The following is a 19567-nucleotide window of genomic DNA, read 5'->3' as shown; positions in this document are numbered from 1 at the left end:
GACTATAATGGAGGATTCTGGGACTAGTATATCATTTATGATTTTACAAAGCTTCCAACCCCACCTTGGACTCTGGCGTCCAGAGAAAAAATGCCCCGGACAGGCAACAGGTTCAACCACATTGTGCTGCAGGGGGGGGGTGGGTAACATTATCAGGCGATTAGGCAGGCAGGGCCCACACATATCAGAATATTTATGGATTCTTCCACATTTCATTTTATCCTGGGCTCCTATTTTGGAATGAACCCGCTGTCATTAAGAGCTGCAGGGACTAGGACAAACAGGGTTGCCATTAGAAATCTTGGGGACCCATAACTACATGCCCCCCCCCCACATGATTATTACAGCTGACCATTTATAAGTGCCTCAGGGGGCCAAATATTGCCTTGCCTGCCCAGGAGCAGAAGGGTCTGCTACAATGCAGTGGGCCCCTAGCAACAGCTCCACTGGGGGTTGTTGCCTAGGTATTGCTGCACAAAGAAAAGAATAATAATAAAAAAAAAAGAGTTGCTATCTGAGGTCCCCCAAGTCTAATTTGCTAGGCCCCCTAGAGCAGTCTCAGCTTCCCCAACCCCTGATGGCGGACCTGGGGGGAAAATATTGAGAGTTGGACTTCCTTTATTAACAAATCAACCCAAAGCTGTGGAGGCTGCAGCCTCTGTCTGTTGCTAAACTACAACTCCCAGTGTCAGACGGAGCAGCTCTGATACACCATTTAACCTACTATTTTTTATAGTATATACTCTGTCTTACATTTAAAGCCTTTTCTCCTGACACTGTATTGTTTTACCATACACAATATAAAAACTTGCCTTTCTATACACACATTCCCACAGCTGCTGCTCCTTACTTTACTATATACACTATCCTAAAGTTGCAGCACCTTTTCTGAATTGTATTGCATTACTTTACACACAATCTTCTACCTTCTCGAGCACTAAAACACTATTTTGCCCAGTCCTGCGCTTAAGGGCAAATGCCCATACCTAGTGCCCTCTTACCTTCCAATTTGTGCCTGTATGTTACCCGACCATTTAGATTGTAAGCTCTACGGGGCAGGGACCTCCTTCCTACTGTGTCTCATACCCCATGGCACTTACTCCCTGTGTATTTATACTTATTTATTGTATTTATCATAACACTTGCCCTCCCTGTGTGTAATTGTGTATATTGTAAGATTGTACAGCGCTGCGTACCCTTGTGGCGCTTCATAAATAAAGTTATACATACATACATACATACATATACACAATCATACAGTTACACCATAATGCATGCTAAATGCCTCCTGGCCTTACTATACACACTACCAATGGTTACACCCCCTTGCCCTATCATTAAGTCAACTTACTATAGAATTCTATGGGGTGTATTTACATTATTTCTCACAGTGCTCTGTACAGCTACAGAAATGATGAACCCAGAAGTAACACAACCATAATTACAGAGTTCTGCCGTCACTATTCCACAATTACACTGCAATGTTCTTACAGACTATGGACTCATCGCAATTACACATTCTTCCTACATCCTAAAGCTCAATGCTAATGCCAAGAAATTCACATTTATTTTGCACCTGTTATGAATTGCTCCCAGCATCTCAATGTCCTGCAGCAACAAATGCCCCTTTTGGCAAATGCACCACTACAGCACCTTCTGCGCCCATGAAAATGTCTGTAATTTCGCCCGTGGATTCCTTGTTAGAATTAAAGACACAAAACCTAGAGGAAGAGTGTATTTATTCCCAGATAAGTGACCTTGATTCTCTGCCCTTTCAAATCCATGGGAAATAATGACTCATTTGGAGCTCATTTAGAAATGATCCGCACAGCACTTAGACATGCCAAGATATAGGAATTAATCTTCAAAAAAAGATCTGCCCCCCCCCTTCCCTGCAATACTAAATATTTGTATTCAGCACAGGCAGTAACATAGGGGGCTGGTTAGGGCTTTAGTGAGCAGCAGAGCCAGGGATAGGGCTGAGAATTAGCAATGTTACAGGGGAGAAATACATGGAAATCTATGTATCTAGTCCTCTGGCAGCCACACAGTATTTATTTGCTATTTAATTGGGGGGGGGGGGGGATAAGGAGAAAGACAGGCACTTGCATTAATTGCTGCAATGAGACGTGTAACGAGCTGCTGAACTCTATAACAAAGAGATTTAAGTCGGCAGCTATTTCAACTTGGGAGATGGAGCTGCCCCTGGTGCTAAATATCCACTTGGGATATGGAGCTGCCCCCGGTGCTAAATATCCACTTGGGAGATGGAGCTGCCCCCGGTGCTAAATATCCACTTGGGAGATGGAGCTGCCCCCGGTGCTAAATATCCACTTGGGAGATGGAGCTGCCCCTGGTGCTAAATATCCACTTGGGAGATGGAGCTGCCCCCGGTGCTAAATATCCACTTGGGAGATGGAGCTGCCCCCGGTGCTAAATATTCACTTGGGAGATGGAGCTGCCCCCGGTGCTTAATATTCACTTGGGAGATGGAGCTGCCCCCGGTGCTAAATATCCACTTGGGATATGGAGCTGCCCCCGGTGCTTAATATTCACTTGGGAGATGGAGCTGCCCCCGGTGCTAAATATTCACTTGGGAGATGGAGCTGCCCCTGGTGCTAAATATCCACTTGGGAGATGGAGCTGCCCCTGGTGCTAAATATCCACTTGGGAGATGGAGCTGCCCCCGGTGCTGAATATTCACTTGGGAGATGGAGCTGCCCCCGGTGCTGAATATTCACTTGGGAGATGGAGCTGCCCCCGGTGCTGAATATCCACTTGGGAGATGGAGCTGCCCCTGGTGCTAAATATCCACTTGGGAGATGGAGCTGCCCCCGGTGCTGAATATTCACTTGGGAGATGGAGCTGCCCCCGGTGCTAAATATCCACTTGGGAGATGGAGCTGCCCCCGGTGCTAAATATCCACTTGGGACATGGAGCTGCCCCTGGTGCTAAATATCCACTTGGGAGATGGAGCTGCCCCTGGTGCTAAATATCCACTTGGGAGATGGAGCTGCCCCCGGTGCTAAATATCCACTTGGGACATGGAGCTGCCCCTGGTGCTAAATATCCACTTGGGAGATGGAGCTGCCCCTGGTGCTAAATATCCACTTGGGAGATGGAGCTGCCCCTGGTGCTAAATATCCACTTGGGAGATGGAGCTGCCCCTGGTGCTAAATATCCACTTGGGATATGGAGCTGCCCCGGGTGCTAAATATCCACTTGGGAGATGGAGCTGCCCCCGGTGCTGAATATACACAGGGCTCCAGTCACGTCCGTCCGTTGGTAAATGATAATAAATGACCTTAACTGTGAGAGCTATAGGGGAGAGGGGATGTAATGGGGAAAGGACAGAGGAAGGAGATTTAATACATAAAGGTTCTGCAGATTGCGCATAAGGGTTACTAGCATGAGTGACTTTGGTGGGACCGGAGACAGGGAATAAGGGAGTTAAATGACTCAATGTTAGAGCCCTTGGGTGGGCAATTACCAGGCACAGATTGGACATTGTATAGCAGCTTGGCATATGCAGCTTTAACCCTGTCAGTAGATTAGTAGACGCTAAATAAGCGGATTAAGATGCACAGAACTGTTTACCCCCAAGTCTGTGTATGAGACTATAAGGATAATGTAGCGACCTTGCCCTGTGCAGTGCCGTTCCTGCGGGCATGGAATACATACTGGGACCATGCAGCCCTACACAATGCAAGCATGGGAGCACAAACAGTACCTGTCAGAGATGGCAAGCTCTTCTGCAAGCATGGGACTCCAGCGAAGGCATATCCGTCTCTTTAATCCAAGGAAAAGCCCACAGCCCCCCTAATCCAGCCAGCAGCTCCCCACAATGTCTCAGGTTGGCTTAATAGAAAGAGAGAAGCAGAGAGAACGATCTTCCTCTAGAGCAAATCAAACGGATCCACCTGCTCCCTCAGCGCAGCATCCAAGGGCCCCTCCATCTTCCCGTCCCTCCCTCAGAGAGAGTCAGAGGGGCTGTGCTCCTCCTGTGCCTATTGGAAAGAAAGAAGAGTTCTCTGGTGTAAAATCCCAACTCTTCCAGGTCCCTTCCCTTAAGCTACTGGTTAATACACTCCTACACCGCACTGCTCCACATCCCTCTGTCTCTTAACCCTTTCCCTACCAGAGGAGAGTGGGGGGTGGGGGGGAGCTGACTTTCATACAGTGTTTGTGCTCTCTGGCTGGCAGCGGAAAGGGTTACACTCACAGATACCAAAAAGAAAATTCTAAAATCTGATTATTAATATTATTTATTTATACAGCGTCCACATGTGTAGCTCTCCCTTTCAGTTTAATCCCAGCTTTGGGCACATGTATGTATATCTTTATAGGAACCAGACTAGGCTGCCTAGAGAGAGTGAATGCAGTTAGGGGCAATGGGGGCAATTTTTTTCCCCCAGAACTTGCCACCAATAAAGACAACCCTATTCCTATGATGTCTCCTAGCCCTAGTGGGGCTCCATGAACCCCTGAGTTCCAAGGCAGGAGCCTAGGGAACCCTGTGTATCATTGGGCAATGCTCTTTAATGTAATTTATCAGCCCTGGTTGTCAAAGGCATTCACCCAGGATGGTCATTGGTTGGGTGTTTCTAACATTAGCCATTAGCAAGGGCTAGTATAGACCAAAGGTTCCCCAACTGTGGGGAAAGAGCCCCTAAGCTGGAACCAAGTAGTAGACTGGGAGCAGATTTGGCATCTGTTTATCCAGCCTGAAGGCATGAAGATGTTAGAATTAGTTTGTTTTGAAGGAAAGTTTCTGAAAAACAACTTTTTAGTGCCACCAAGTGGCTCAAGTCCTCTAAGGATTACTGGAGGTCATTATATGCCCACACAAACACACACCCCTACAGGACCAAGGTACATCATACAAATAAACATTATTGCATTGCAATGAGCGTATTTATGCTCTTGTTGAACTTCAGCTCCTAGCAGCTCAGTGGGAAATATAGTTCATTTATTGTTGACGTCAACAAATCTATTTGGATAAACAATGCCCACCTATGGCTGAAGAAAGGCAACATATAGTGGTGCAGATAGGGCACAGCCCCTCTGTCTAAACACAACATTGGGTATAACCAGTTGCTTTCTATGGCACAGCATTGCTTCTGCTTCCTCGCAACTGTTGCTATGCTATAGCTGCCACTCACTACTAACAGATATACTTCAACTAAAATCACTAGGGGGTTAAGATGTAAGATAATAAACACTATAGAAACAACATGATTTTCCCAGCAAATCCCCTTGACCTGGTCCTTCACCCAACAGTAAGGAAAGAAGCCACAGACAGACCCCCTGCTATCAAAGCCCCCTGAGCTCCAATACAGAATGAACTGCCACCATCTCATTAGAGGCTTCGGGACCAGTAATATATAGACTGACGTCTAGATTTTTTTCCTCAGTGTGTAAATCAATTTGAAATGAAATTTAAAGCCAAAGAGAGCAGCACAAACACAAAGAGAATACAACAACCAACCCCCATAAGCCTTATATCCTAATAGCTGGGTCTCTAAGGGCTTTACTCTATGGGATGCAGCCCAGAATGGATTAGCGACAGGGAAATCATATGGCTAGCAGATTTTCTAAGCTCAAGGTTGCTCATTTTATTTGTCAGCCACCCTAGTAGCCATTGGGAGCCACCGGCTGGCTTCTATACATACATGGGGGTGTAAACAATTTTACCCAGAGACTGAGACTTTCCTGCTGATTGGGAAGGGATGGGGGTTGTTAATGAGTCTATGGGAAAGTGAGCAATGACCAAATCCTTTCTGCTGAAGCCATGGGCATGTATAAAAGGGTCTTGGCTTCACCTAAAATTGGCTAAAACAGTACCTGGGTAACATTGACTAACACCAGTGCAGATCCATGTAGGCACAATAGAGGGCGCTATTAAGGGACCTAGAATGGAAGTCTCTGCAAGGTCAGAAGGAGGTGAGGGGGCAGATGATATCCCATCTCTTTCCCATCAAACGCCAATAAGTGGGAAATGCAGTTAAGCACAAGGCAAGCTCATTGGCTGCTGGTAGGAGAGGGGTCTCAGTATTTAAGGTACAGTACCTGTCGGGGAGGGTATTACATGAACCTGCCCCAGGGTCAGCTCCGGTCCTCAGGGGAGGAACAACCAACAGTCCTCAGAGAGTAGAATCAGATCCATCAATTGGGCTGGAGCAGCAATGAGAGCGGAGAGGGTCCGGCACAGGGTGGGCACATTCAGCGGCGGCGGCAGGGACGTGTCAGTGTGCTGGGCTGCAGATGAATGCAGAGTGGATGGGAAGGCGAGGAAGAGTGTGAATGAGAGAAGGGTGGGGGGAAGGGGTACCCTGCCAGGGGGATACTCTATTCCCACGACTGATAGGAATAAAGCAATCAAGTGCCCCTGCCAGTACCCTCTGCTATGGGAAATGCCCTGGGCTGGGGCTCTGCTAGTCCTGCGCAGGACTCTGTTCCCATGGTAGTGCTTTATACAGTCTAATTCCACATCAGATGTCTCTTTGGGTCTCACTAATGGGGGGGGGGGGGGATCACTCACAGCCCAAATGTGTCCGGCAACCGAGAGAGGATTCATGCCCCTTGTACTGGGAAATTCTATTCTGTGTGTGATGGGAAAGCAGGGGGTTCACTCAGCTGACCCCTAATCCTGCACCGCTATAGTGGGGGGCACTCTCTGCTTAGATAGATAGATAGATAGATAATTATACTAGGTTAAGTTATATACAGTATTATATAAAGATGTATAAGAAACAAGGCTAGTCAGGGCTGTATGATGAATATATAGATAGATGATAGATGATAGATAGATAGATAGATAGATACAGTAGATAGATGATGATAGATAGATAGATAGATAGATATATGATAGATAGATAGATAGGATAGATAGATAGGATGATAGATAGATAGATAGATAGATAGATAGATAGATAGATAGATAGATAGATAGATCTAGAGACTGTTGATCAGATGGGTTGATAGATGATTATATAGTAGATAAGGATATAAAATATACAATAGCCACATAAAGTAGCCAGGCAGATCTACATGGGCTAGACAGCTTATATATATATATATATATATATATATATATATATAGCTATATAGGCTTATACACAGTACAGTAGCCAGGCAGGGGCACATATAGACAGAGAGCCGTATGATGCTTATATACAGTAGGGTAGCCAGGCAGGCAGGAGTGTGTATAATATTATATATAAAGAGAGAGATGAGGCTGATACACAGTGTTGGGTGCAGTGGGTGCCCCTGCAGTAGGCGCAGAGGATCATACGGGGGGGGCGCGGATCTGTGCCAGTATAACCAGGCATTTACATGAAGAGGAGCTGATTTGCTCATCCTCCTCACCCCGTCTCTGTTCCCCGTGCCAGATGCTGTACCAGCTGGATCCCTCAGATTAAAGACTAGAACAATGAAGCAGGGACGGCCCTGGCACTTGCAGCAAATAATTCCTGTTATTAACCTCCCTATTCAGCTTCTGTGCACCCAGCCCCTCCACTGCGCTCCGTCTGTCTGTCCTGTCTCCTGCGCTGACAGCAACACCTCCTACTGCCTCATACACCCCCCCTATACTCACACACCCCCACATATACTCATACACCCCCATATACTCACACACCCCCCCTATACTCACACACCCCCCATATACTCACACCCCCCCCCATATACTCACATTCACACACTCCCATATAGTCTCACATTCACTCACTCCCATATAGTCTCACATTCACACCCCCCCCATATACTCACACACACCCCCATACTCACACACCCCCCCATATACTCACACACACCCTCTCACATTCACACACCCCCATATCATCTCACATTCACACACCCCCATATCATCTCACATTCACACACCCCCATATCACCTCACATTCACACACCCCTATATCATCTCACATTCACACACCCCTATATCATCTCACATTCACACACCCCCATATCACCTCACATTCACACCCCCCCATATCACCTCACATTCACACACCCCCATATCATCTCACATTCACACACCCCCATATCACCTCGCATTCACACACCCCCATATCATCTCGCATTCACACACCCCCATATCACCTCGCATTCACACACCCCCATATCACCTCACATTCACACACCCCCATATCACCTCACATTCACACACCCCCATATCATCTCACATTCACACACCCCCATATCATCTCGCATTCACACACCCCCATATCACCTCACATTCACACACCCCCATATCACCTCACATTCACACACCCCCATATCATCTCACATTCACACACCCCCATATCACCTCACATTCACACACCCCCATATCACCTCACATTCACACACCCCCATATCATCTCACATTCACACACCCCCATATCATCTCACATTCACACACCCCCATATCACCTCACATTCACACACCCCCATATCATCTCACATTCACACACCCCCATATCACCTCACATTCACACACCCCCATATCACCTCACATTCACACACACAGACACACTCTTATATAACACATACATTCATGCTCCTACATACACATATATACTTACACATACACAGACATACACAAATACACTTGCACAGCCCATGTTACTGAACTACATGTCCCAGCATTCCATTGATATCTAGAGGCAGTTGTGCTGGAAGATACAAGACCAACAAAAGCTGAAAGGTCACAAGCTGAACCTTCCCAAAGTTGGAAGAAAAATGGAACCAATAAAGCCGGTAACAGTGGGGCAAGCTGCTGTAATGGACTGGCTTGTAGTGATATTGGGGAGTCACCTTGGCCTGAGCAGCACCGTATAATAACATTATAACAGAAATATCCAGCGTGTGTTTGTTCTGCTTGTCGCCATTTCCCAGGCACAGTTACACTGAGGGCTCCCAGCCAAGCTGCCTCTATGTGACAGTACCGTGTGATTTACTGTACTGAGTCGGAACTGGGGGGGAAATAATCTTTGTTTCTGCTTCAACTACAGTCCATGATAAAACAGTTTAAAGGGCAAGCAAAGCCACATATATATATATATATATATATATAAACAAAAATGCTTTAAACCACCCCACCGCGGCTTATTTAATTCCCCCCTCTGCATAGTAAGTTCCATTATAATAGATTAGAGCTTATGGCAGCAGCCCCTTATGGGGGACTAATGGTCTAAGAGGGTTAAACACTGCAGGTCAAATCTTGGTCAGTGACGCCTTTAAATAAATTGCACCCACTTTCAGTAAAAATAGTTGCTTTAATCTCGGTGTGTTCCCATGGTAACCGAATGCTTAGAAATGACTTATATAACCACTTTTAGGATAAAGAAGGGCTGAGCGCTAGAATCTGCCGGTTCATTTAGCATTTGGTATTTATTTCTTTTTAATTCCCACACTCACAAAATACACATTATTTATAGACAAGGAACAATTCCTTTTTTCACTGAGTATAATGTATAAGCAAAGGGTTGGGGGGGGGGCATCACACAGGGCCATCTGCTGGCTACAAGTGGTAGTACAGCACGTTTGCTGCCACAAGGAAAAGGGGTCCAAGAATTATAATCCATATTTAAAGAGCTAATTCAATGCATTTTCACAAATACCCTTAACCCCTTAGTGGGGCAGTTTCATTTTTTTTCTCTGTATTTGTGGCTTTTCCATCATTAGCCTTTCTTTTCTGCTTCTCTCTCACCTGAAATTCTACATTTCTAGGGTCAGATATGCCCAGCAACCTATTCTTAATTCCTCTCCTGTCTGTCGTTCAAAGGCTGCCTGGTTGCTATATAGAATGGGACCATGGCAACCAGTTAAAAGCCAAAGTAGAGCAATAAGTAATGCAACAACTCCATAGAGGATACACGTAAAGGCCGACTCTTATCCGAGCTGGAACTAGGGGGTAGGCAGAAGGCACTTTAGGTGCAATAGTGGAGGGGTGCTATAGGGTAACTATAGAGGAAGCAGGCCCCGCGGGGGGGCAGGCTAGACCCTTGTCCTCCCACAGGCCGCACAATGTTTTACAAACCTTCCCACCCCCCCCCCCCCTCCCCGTCAGACAATGTTTTTAAATGCCAATCCCAACATTGTATATTTTACTTTTGCATCCCCCTGAAAACCCTCATCGCTCTTTCTGGCTTTCCCATTTGCAATGATTTATATAATGCAGGACTGTCTGACCTATTATCTGACCAATTGACTGTAGATTTAGCTCGTACATCTAAATAAATACCCCAGCAAATAAATATGCCGGAATAAAATGTTTTACTGTTTTACCTAAAAAAACCCTCCAATAATTCTAGGATCCTTTTGGGAGGGGATAGGAGACAAGGCTTTGGGGACTTCCAATATATAGACCAAGGGGAATAAGCAAATGGAAGCTTCTGTTTATGAAATTATATGGAAGGGAACCTTGGTGTTTTTTGAACTTCAACATTGAACTGGCCTACAGGGACACCAAGAAATGTTCTGCTGGGCCCAGCTGTCAGTGGGGGCCTTACTGGTTGCTTCTTTGTGAGAACAAATATGAGAATAGAGGGAGGAAATAAAGACAATATAGGAAGGGAAGAGACTGGAACAATAAAGAATATGGCTGAAGAGCAGAGGAATCATTTGGAGAGTAGGCCTGTGGTCTATGGGCTCCGGTGGGCCTCTAGAACCCTCTCTAGAACCCTCTTTTGAACAAGTTTACATTTTCTCTGTATGAAGGTGATCATTCTGGATGACACTTTTCTATAAATATCAGGTTTGCCTTCCTATTACGCTAGGAACAGAGCAGTAACGTGAATCACTCAGTTAATTTTATCCCAAATACTGTACCAAGAGATGAGAGTCAGCAATCCTCAAAACCACTCATTTATATGTATTTCCTCCCACACCCAACAGAGTGGCTGCTGGGGAAATAAAAATGTCTATTGATTACGGATCTGGAGTTCAGTCGATCGGACGTGTCTTGGCTAATAGTCCAACTGCGACACAGGTCCTTCAAGTTAAAGAGGGACGCAATAATCTTGTTTTCAAGGCACCATCATTAATCAGCTGTACGGCACGTATGAGCTAGGGAAATGCCATGTGATGTCGGCTGGAAGTTTGGGTCTAGAACAGATCAAAGATAAAGACACAAGGAAATCAAGCATTTTCTCGTGAGTAGTTTGGCAGGCCCTGGAATGCTAGAAATGCCTAGATTTGTGTTTTAAGCAAGAGTTTTGTTACACTGAACTACACAGATTCTGTGCTCAGTGCACTATTTGCAGTTTACATCATATTTTTCCATATTAGTAGTTTATACAACGAATTTGAAAGAGCGCCCCCTACTGTCTACAGTTGATGGAAAACAAATGGGGATATGTAATAAAAGTTTGCCCAAGAGCTGTAACCCATAGCGACATATTTGTAGGTAGAATTTACTTGTCACCTGTTTAAAAGCACACATCCTATTGGTTGCTATGGGTTACTGATCCTGGGCAAACTTGGGGGCACATTTACTAATCCACGAACGTCCGAAAAGCGTCCGAATGCGTTTTTTTCGTAATGATCGGTATTTTGCGACTTTTTCGCGAATTGTCGCAAATTTTTCAAGCGCTCAATACGAAAAAGTTGCGACAGTGACGAAAAAAAATCGCAAAAAAATACAAAAAAGTCGCAAAATGTTTGTTTCCAATTCGATTTTTTCCCATTCGGGATTCGGATTCGTGGATTAGTAAATCAGTCCCTTAGTGTCTTTTATTACAAATAGGGTTAAGTTTGTAAACAAAAGAATGTATTACAGGGTTGCTTCACTTAGAACTGACCAGAAATGGCAGACAACTCTTCTCTGTTCGATACCTTCATTTTCTGAGTAACTTTTCTCTTCTCACAAATGGAATTTTCTGCTGACTGTAGGCAAGTGGCTAAAATGAACGGCATTGTTGGTTCAAATTCACTATATTATCAGTGTAAAAATTGCTAATATCTTAACAAACCCCTCCGGGAGGGGGAGTCAGGGGCATACCAGGGGCCCTCTTGGGGGTGTGTGGGACCCCCGGGGCAGCAGCCCCAGCGGGCATACCTCCCAACATTTGAAAACCGAGATGAGGGACAAAAAGATTTGGCGCACGCAGCGCGGCAATTTTTTGACCACGCCCACTTTTGTGACCACGCCCCAATTAACACACCCCATTTTTTCCTAAAAATACTCCTTTTATATAGATGAAATGGTGGGATCAGATGCAAATGTGCTATACCCTCATACTGTACTACCTAAGGAAAACAATATAGCAACTCCTACATATAAATACAAATATAGAGAGAAGGCAGTTTTGCTATGTACCAGTACCAGTTTTGCTATGTACCAGTTTTGCCCCCCCACACAGGCGAGACAGTACCCCCCCATAGAAAGTGCCCCCACTTGACCCCATAGACAGTGCCTCCAATTTCCCCCATAGAGAGTACCCCTCATACACAGAGCCCCCCATACACAGTACCCTTTATACCCAGTGCCCCCCATACACAGTGCCCTTCATACACAGAGCCCCCATACACAGTGCCCTTCATACACAGAGCCCCCCCATACACAGTGCCCCCCATACAGAGCCCCCCATACACAGTACCCTTTATACACAGAGCCCCCCCATACACAATGCTCCCCATACACAGTACCCTTTATACACAGAGCCCCCCATACACAGTGTCCCCCCCATACACAGTGCCCATATACACACTCCGACTCCTTGCACTGCTTCTCTCCTTATGTGGCTCCTTCTTCGGCGGTCCCAGGCCCTTTTATAAGGTTGCGCCCCGTGTGTACGTGTGACGTCATTACGCACGGGCGCAACCTTATAAAAGGGCCTGGGACCGCCGGAGAAGGAGCCACAAAAGAGAAGCAGCGCAAGGAGTCGGAGCGCTCAGCTTAAGACCTCTCATCCTGCTGTCGCGGATCGTTCTATGAATGTCCCGCATTTCCGTAATCTATAACGGAAATGCGGGACATTCAGGGAACTATCCGGGACAGCGGGATGCGCTATAGAAAGCGGGACTGTCCCGCTCAAAGCGGGACAGTTGGGGGGTATGAGTGGGCCCTGCACCCCCCAGTCCAACCCTGCACACAAACACACCAGGGGCACACATACTGTACATGTAGGTCACATGATTCAATGAATGGACAGAGCTCTGCCTTTTGCTCCCACACTACTTCCTGTTACAGTTAGAGCTGCATCACTTCCTGTCAGCTGATCTCTGAGGGGGCACACAGCCCATCACTAAATGGCGGCTCAAGGGAAAGGATGTAAAAGGGCAATATTTACTGATATATATATATATATATATTCCAGTTTAATAGGCCACTTAATATGATATAAACTATTTGTTGGATAAAGGGAAACTATACCCCCAAACTATGTAGGTATCTGTAAAAATATATTGCATATATATATATTGCAACAGCCCATATGTAAAACCCTGCTTCATCTAAATAAACCATTTTCATATAAATATACTTTTTTAGTAGTATGTGCCATTGGGTAATCCTAAATAGGAAACTGCCATTTTATGTACTAAGGGCCGCCCCCTGGGATCATAGGAGTCACAGTGCACACAAACAAACCAAGGCACACATACATGCTAGGCCCCATCAGCCAATGAATGGACAGAGTTCTGCCTTTTGTTCCCACACTACTTCCTGTTACAGTCAGAGCTGCATCACTTCCTGTCAGCTGATCTCTGAGGGAGCACGCAGCCCATCACAAAATGGCGGCTCAAGGGAAAGGATGTAAAAGGGCAATATTTACTGATATATGTATTCCAGGCGAAATTCTTTAATAGGCCACTTAACATAATATAAGCTATCTCTTGGTTACGTATTCTTTCTGGGGGTATAGTTTTCCTTTAAAGAGTGAGGCACTTTTTCAGGTCGCAGAAAAACATGGTGCAGTTTCTCTTCACTTCGTGTCTCACACCACCATGGAGTTATGGTGCATAATGTGGTCTTTTATTTAAGATTCTCCCCATTCTTGGCTTCTAAGACTAAATACTTTGCACAACAGTCACAAGCTGATCATGCACCAAGTGCTTTATTGGCTGCGAGCTGGAATCTCTCCGGGGCAAAGGAAGAGTTGGTTCCACACAAGGTCACACAGAAGAATGAAAGCCGCACACCCTCACATGTTCCGCAGCCTGTCAGCCCCCAGAGAATGTGCGGCAATCACAGCCTCTTAGCCCCCGGGGGGAAACACCAGCCTCTACGTGCCGACGAGCATATTTAGGGATCGGGAGCCGTTCCGTCCGGCCCCTGGGTTGACATCATTAATTTAGCGTCTATAATTTCCAAGATCTGTAGCCTCAAGGGGAAACAGACAAGACAAAGGTCATCGCTGATGATTCTAAGGCGATATCAAATGCAAACAGGCAGCTGGGGATGTTAAATAGGCATTTTATGAATGGAAGGAATTGTAATCACACCCTAAATCAGAACTGGCTCTAAATTATTATTACATTATTATAATAAAACAGTACCTTGTAACTGATCCCAACTAAGATATAATTACCCCTTATTGGGGCAGAACAGCCCTATTGGGTTTATTTCATGGTTAAATGATTCCCTTTTCTCTGTAATAATAAAACAGTACCTGTACTTGATCCCAACTAAGATATAATTACCCCTTATTGGGGGCAGAACAGCCCTATTGGGTTTATTTAATGGTTAAATGATTCTCTTTTCTCTGTAATAATAAAACAGTACCTGTACTTGATCCCAACTAAGATATAATTACCCCTTATTGGGGCAGAACAGCCCTATTGGGTTTATTTAATGGTTAAATGATTCCCTTTTCTCTGTAATAATAAAACAGTACCTGTACTTGATCCCAACTAAGATATAATTACCCCTTATTGGGGCAGAACAGCCCTATTGGGTTTATTTAATGGTTAAATGATTCCCTTTTCTCTGTAATAATAAAACAGTACCTGTACTTGATCCCAACTAAGATATAATTACCCCTTATTGGGGGCAGAACAGCCCTATTGGGTTTATTTAATGGTTAAATGATTCCCTTTTCTCTGTAATAATAAAACAGTACCTGTACTTGATCCCAACTAAGATATAATTACCCCTTATTGGGGCAGAACTGTCCTATTGGGTTTATTTAATGTTTTTATTAATTTTTTAGTAGACTTAAGGTATGGAGATCCAAATCCCCTTGTCTGGAATACCCTTGGTCCCGAGCATTCTGGATAATGGGTCCTATACCTGTACACCACTCTGCTCAGTGTTTAGGGAAATGCAAAGTAGGGGCAGGTGAAAATATAAGCGACTAAACCATTTTGGCAAACCACATGCCCTGTTCCAATTATACACCATAAAGACAGGCCAATTAGACTGGGGCCATAGAGGCCACATCCAGATAAGGGGTCACAGCTCAAAATATCGCTTATTGGTGTCAAATTCCTGATCCCTTGTGGTTTCAGGAACTTAACCTTATGGTATTTATGTGTCAAGGGGGGATGTCCAAAATGACAGAAATCTAGATATAAAGAACCTTGCTACAGACCCACATACTCATGGTTATGTTTTAATATGCCACATGGTATAATTGAATCGGTGAAAAAGAAAACCCAACCGGACAAAACCTTGTCTTGTCTTAAAGGGTATATGTGAATTGTGAAGAACAAGGTTTTGCCATTGCATAACCCATCTCTAAAAATAGAAGAAATGGACCTTTAAAATTGCTGTTTACACTACGTTAATGAAAATATCCCCTAAACCCTACCACCAGGATCAAACTGGGGCAACATGGCCACCACAGGAATACTGTAGGTGCCAGGGGCTCACCAGCATCCTAGGGATGCCTATAGCCCATATGGCGGTGGGGTTCGGGGGTCTCCTACTAGATGCCCACAGCATTCACCCAGTCTCCTCCCTTATGTCTTTGTGCATATTTCTCACCTTTAAACCCAATCCCACTGGGCCCTACTTTCCCTACATCGCAGCAGCACTTTGGCTTGTCCCATCCAAATGCTAGGCCCTAGGCCAACAGTATATCTTTCTCTGAGCTATGATTGGCTAGCCACATGCTATTGTGGACCTGCCCACTGGTTATTAGTAACACAGGCATTGACCAGAAAGGATCTACAGGGAGCCATTAAGGTGCCATTCTTAAAGGTGACCATCATTTTGAAATGAGAACCATATAATTTCCAGAATACTATGCATGTCTCCTTTAAGAGGATGAGGAGCGCTGATATCCTGTATTTCATGGTTATTAAATAAATTGCTGCTTCCCAATTGCCTTATTTATAGCACTGAATGTAACCTTTTTCTGTCTCTAGGATAAATACACCTACTCCCATGCAGTCGCCTCGGTGCCCTACATTCATTCCTTCTCATTAGCGCCGGTGACATTTTGGAGATATTTTATCTCAGATGCTTTTTACAGGACCTTTGCTCCTCAGAGGCCCCTTTTCTCCTAAAATTCCATTTATTTTTACTTATTTGCCTTGGTGTCCAACACAGCCAAATGGCTAAACCATGATGGATAGGGACGTACAGTGATGGCAACTGACTTCATGTCATTAGTAGGAGAACAGCCCACTCCAGCATCATTTCATGTTCCCATTGATATGAAAAGCAATTCGATTTAACTTGGATCATTCTCCTCAGGGTTGATCTGGTCCATTTGGAAAAACCAAATGGGACCCAGCGCTTAACCCAGACCCGATAACAGCCAGCGCTCTCCTGTTGATCTCCCTCCCTAGATCACACTAAAGATAAATATAATGTACCTGCTCTGGGTTGGGTGGGCATTGGGGACCCCTGGGGGGTGTGGGGACCACGGTTGGGGCCCCTGAGGCAGCAGCGCCAATACACACTCCAATACAACCCTGGTTCTCCTGCTTGGATGAGGGTAAATGGTAATCTGTGGCTGCAAGGAAACCTGCATTAAGTCTGCAATTTAAAAATGTAGGTTAAAGTAGAGATTTTTCTGACTTTAATGGAATACCCATAAAGCTGTACATTAAATCATACAGTATATATAACATAACTACATTGTATTTCTGGTGCTTTCTAGTGAGCATTAGGTATAACGGGGATATAACTGCTGTCAGTGGCAGCTGTAGAACTGGCAGAAATCAGCCGGATGCCCGTCATTGTTTCACGGCCTGGAGCTGTAACAGCTGAACCGGCGCTGAATACAAATGTACAAATGTGCTGTGAATTTCTATGGGGCCCTGCTGAGAGTCCTGTTGGGTTCAGCAGAATCAATGGGGCCTTGGGAATGGTTTGTACATGTACCTCTCAGTGCTTCAGTGTATGAGAGATCCTTATTAAAAATAAAAAGACATTTAACAATATTAAAGGTTAAAATATATAACATCTAGTAGTTAGGCAGGTTATATATAGGCATTATGGTTGAACTTGATGTACGTATGTCTTTTTTCAACCCAACTTACTATGTTACTATGTTACTATGTAGTCAAGGCGCCCATGTTGGTCATGGTGTTGTTGGAATCACGCAATCGTTATACAGCAGGGAAGAAAAGGAGGAATGTATAGATGGAGTAGGTTGGTAACTCAATCTGTTGGGTATGAATAAGGTACAAAGAGCTTGTGTGCCCAATGTGTCAGTCCCCTCATGTGAATAGAAAGGAATAAAACCAATTCCTTGGGGCTGAGTAGCTGGGAGAGATCAGGGAAGCCTCAGTGATTATGTAGGTTTTTATAGGGATAATTTGGTTGTAAGAGGAGTTTGAGGGGCAGTTTCAACCCAATGAGGAGGGGGCTTTGGGTAGTATGAAGAGCTTGAGGGGCAGTTCCCACCCAAGTAAAGGGGGGCTTTGGGTAGTAAGCAGAGCTTGAGGGGCAGTTCCAACCCAAGTAAAGGGGGGTGAGGTTTGGGTAGTATGAAAAGCTTGAGGGGCAGTTCCAACCCAAGTAAAGGGAGGGGAGTTGGGTAGTACGAAGAGCTTGAGGGGCAGTTCCCACCCAAGAAAGGGGGGCTTTGGGTAGTAAGCAGAGCTTGAGGGGCAGTTCCAACCCAAGTAAAGGGGGGTGAGGTTTGGGTAGTATGAAAAGCTTGAGGGGCAGTTCCAACCCAAGTAAAGGGAGGGGAGTTGGGTAGTACGAAGAGCTTGAGGGGCAGTTCCAACCCAAGTAAAGGGAGGGGAGTTGGGTAGTACGAAGAGCTTGAGGGGCAGTTCCAACCCAAGTAAAGGGAGTGGGGTTGGGTAGTACGAAGAGCTTGAGGGGCAGTTCCAACCCAAGTAAAGGGAGGGGGGTTGGGTAGTACGAAGAGCTTGAGGGGCAGTTCCAACCCAAGTAAAGGGAGGGGGGTTGGGTAGTATGAAGAGCTTGAGGGGCAGTTCCAACCCAAGTAAAGGGAGGGGGGTTGGGAAGTATGAAGGGCTTGAGGGGCAGTTCCAACCCAAGTAAAGGGAGGGGGGTTGGGTAGTATGAAGAGCTTGAGGGGCAGTTCCAATCCAAGGAAAAGGAAGGGGGGGGGGGCGAGTCCTAACAGGTTCTTCTAACCATGAATTTTTTTTAAATGCTAATAGTTTTATGTTTTAATTCTTCTTTAAAAATTGTATTTTTTGACGTTCCTTTTATATCATTTGCATTTCCCCAGTGGGGCTGTGCTGGTAACTAGAGCTTATCTGACTGTGCTATTCATTAAATACTACTGGTTCCCCTATACAAAGCAGAATGCGTTCATGTAATGGAATAGAGGAGGCTGTGCGGCGAGACCCCGGCGAGGGACCAGATAGCATTTAACAGTGTAAGATGAATGAGACCTTTGTAGGAGGCAGACACAAGATATTCCTAGCATTACTTTACCCCAAATCCACCTGTGTTTGATGTACGGCTGCCCGGATTTTAATAGGATTCTGTTGAGCTAACATTCTACATCCCACAACCACAAATTCAGGCATGACCAGGCGATGGCACTCGGCTATCCATCAAGGCACGGGTCTGTCTCGTTGCAAGTGACAGGCTCGCCATGTGCAGCAGTCTAATTTAATTAAGCGCTCAACGTATTTTTCAGTTGGATTGCACTCAGTCTATGGGAATATATCATTTGGCTACAATTCCCATAGACTGAGGGCTATCCATATATACATAGCACTGGTGGTCCTTCTGTAAAATACCATTGTCCGAATAGGTATAATAAATAACATTTTGTTGCTCCGCAGACATGCAGGGTGCAGACTGACAGTGAATTGTGCTTAATTCTGGGTCTAGGTTGCCAGGTCTGAGCTATGATTTGTAGGAAATTCATTTATTGGCAACACCGAGCGTGCCAACGTCAGCTTATTGTGTTACTGTGCGAGCAGCATGGTATAGAGATAATGGTACAAAGGGGAGAAAACCCAACAGAACTTGCCCTCAGTGTTAGATGCAGAAAAAGATAGTGGATCTCAGAAGCAGGTATGGTGACCCCTATGAAAAAACAATACCTTAGTAGGTCCCTTTTAGACTAATATTACCCACGTTAGGGCTCATTTACATCGGCGAGTGCAGTCAGCAAAGTGAAATTTCGAGCTTAATTGGTATTTTTTTACCACAATGCAGCATTTTCCCCCCAACATCCTCATGGCCACAAGG

General features: G+C 45.2%; 1 protein-coding gene across 4 annotated transcripts in view; it reads right to left on the bottom strand.

The window, feature by feature from the left end:
* The window catches only part of grm5 (glutamate receptor, metabotropic 5), a 170328-nt gene that overhangs the window by 143122 nt on the left and 7639 nt on the right, over positions 1–19567 (bottom strand). For 3 of the 4 annotated variants that reach the window (XM_018091755.2, XM_012958033.3, XM_012958034.3), the window contains exon 3: positions 3731–4007. The gene's annotated coding sequence lies outside the window, so the exon portion shown is untranslated. Of the gene's footprint in view, positions 1–3730; positions 4008–6069; positions 6343–19567 lie in introns of those variants that run through there. The other variant, XM_018091756.2, reaches the window with a different exon arrangement.

Source organism: Xenopus tropicalis, chromosome 2, assembly GCF_000004195.4.
Source record: "Xenopus tropicalis strain Nigerian chromosome 2, UCB_Xtro_10.0, whole genome shotgun sequence".
NCBI classification, from domain to species: Eukaryota; Metazoa; Chordata; class Amphibia; order Anura; family Pipidae; genus Xenopus; species Xenopus tropicalis.
The sequence above is the reverse complement of the archived record's forward strand: the minus strand, read 5'-3'. Positions and strand labels throughout refer to the sequence as shown.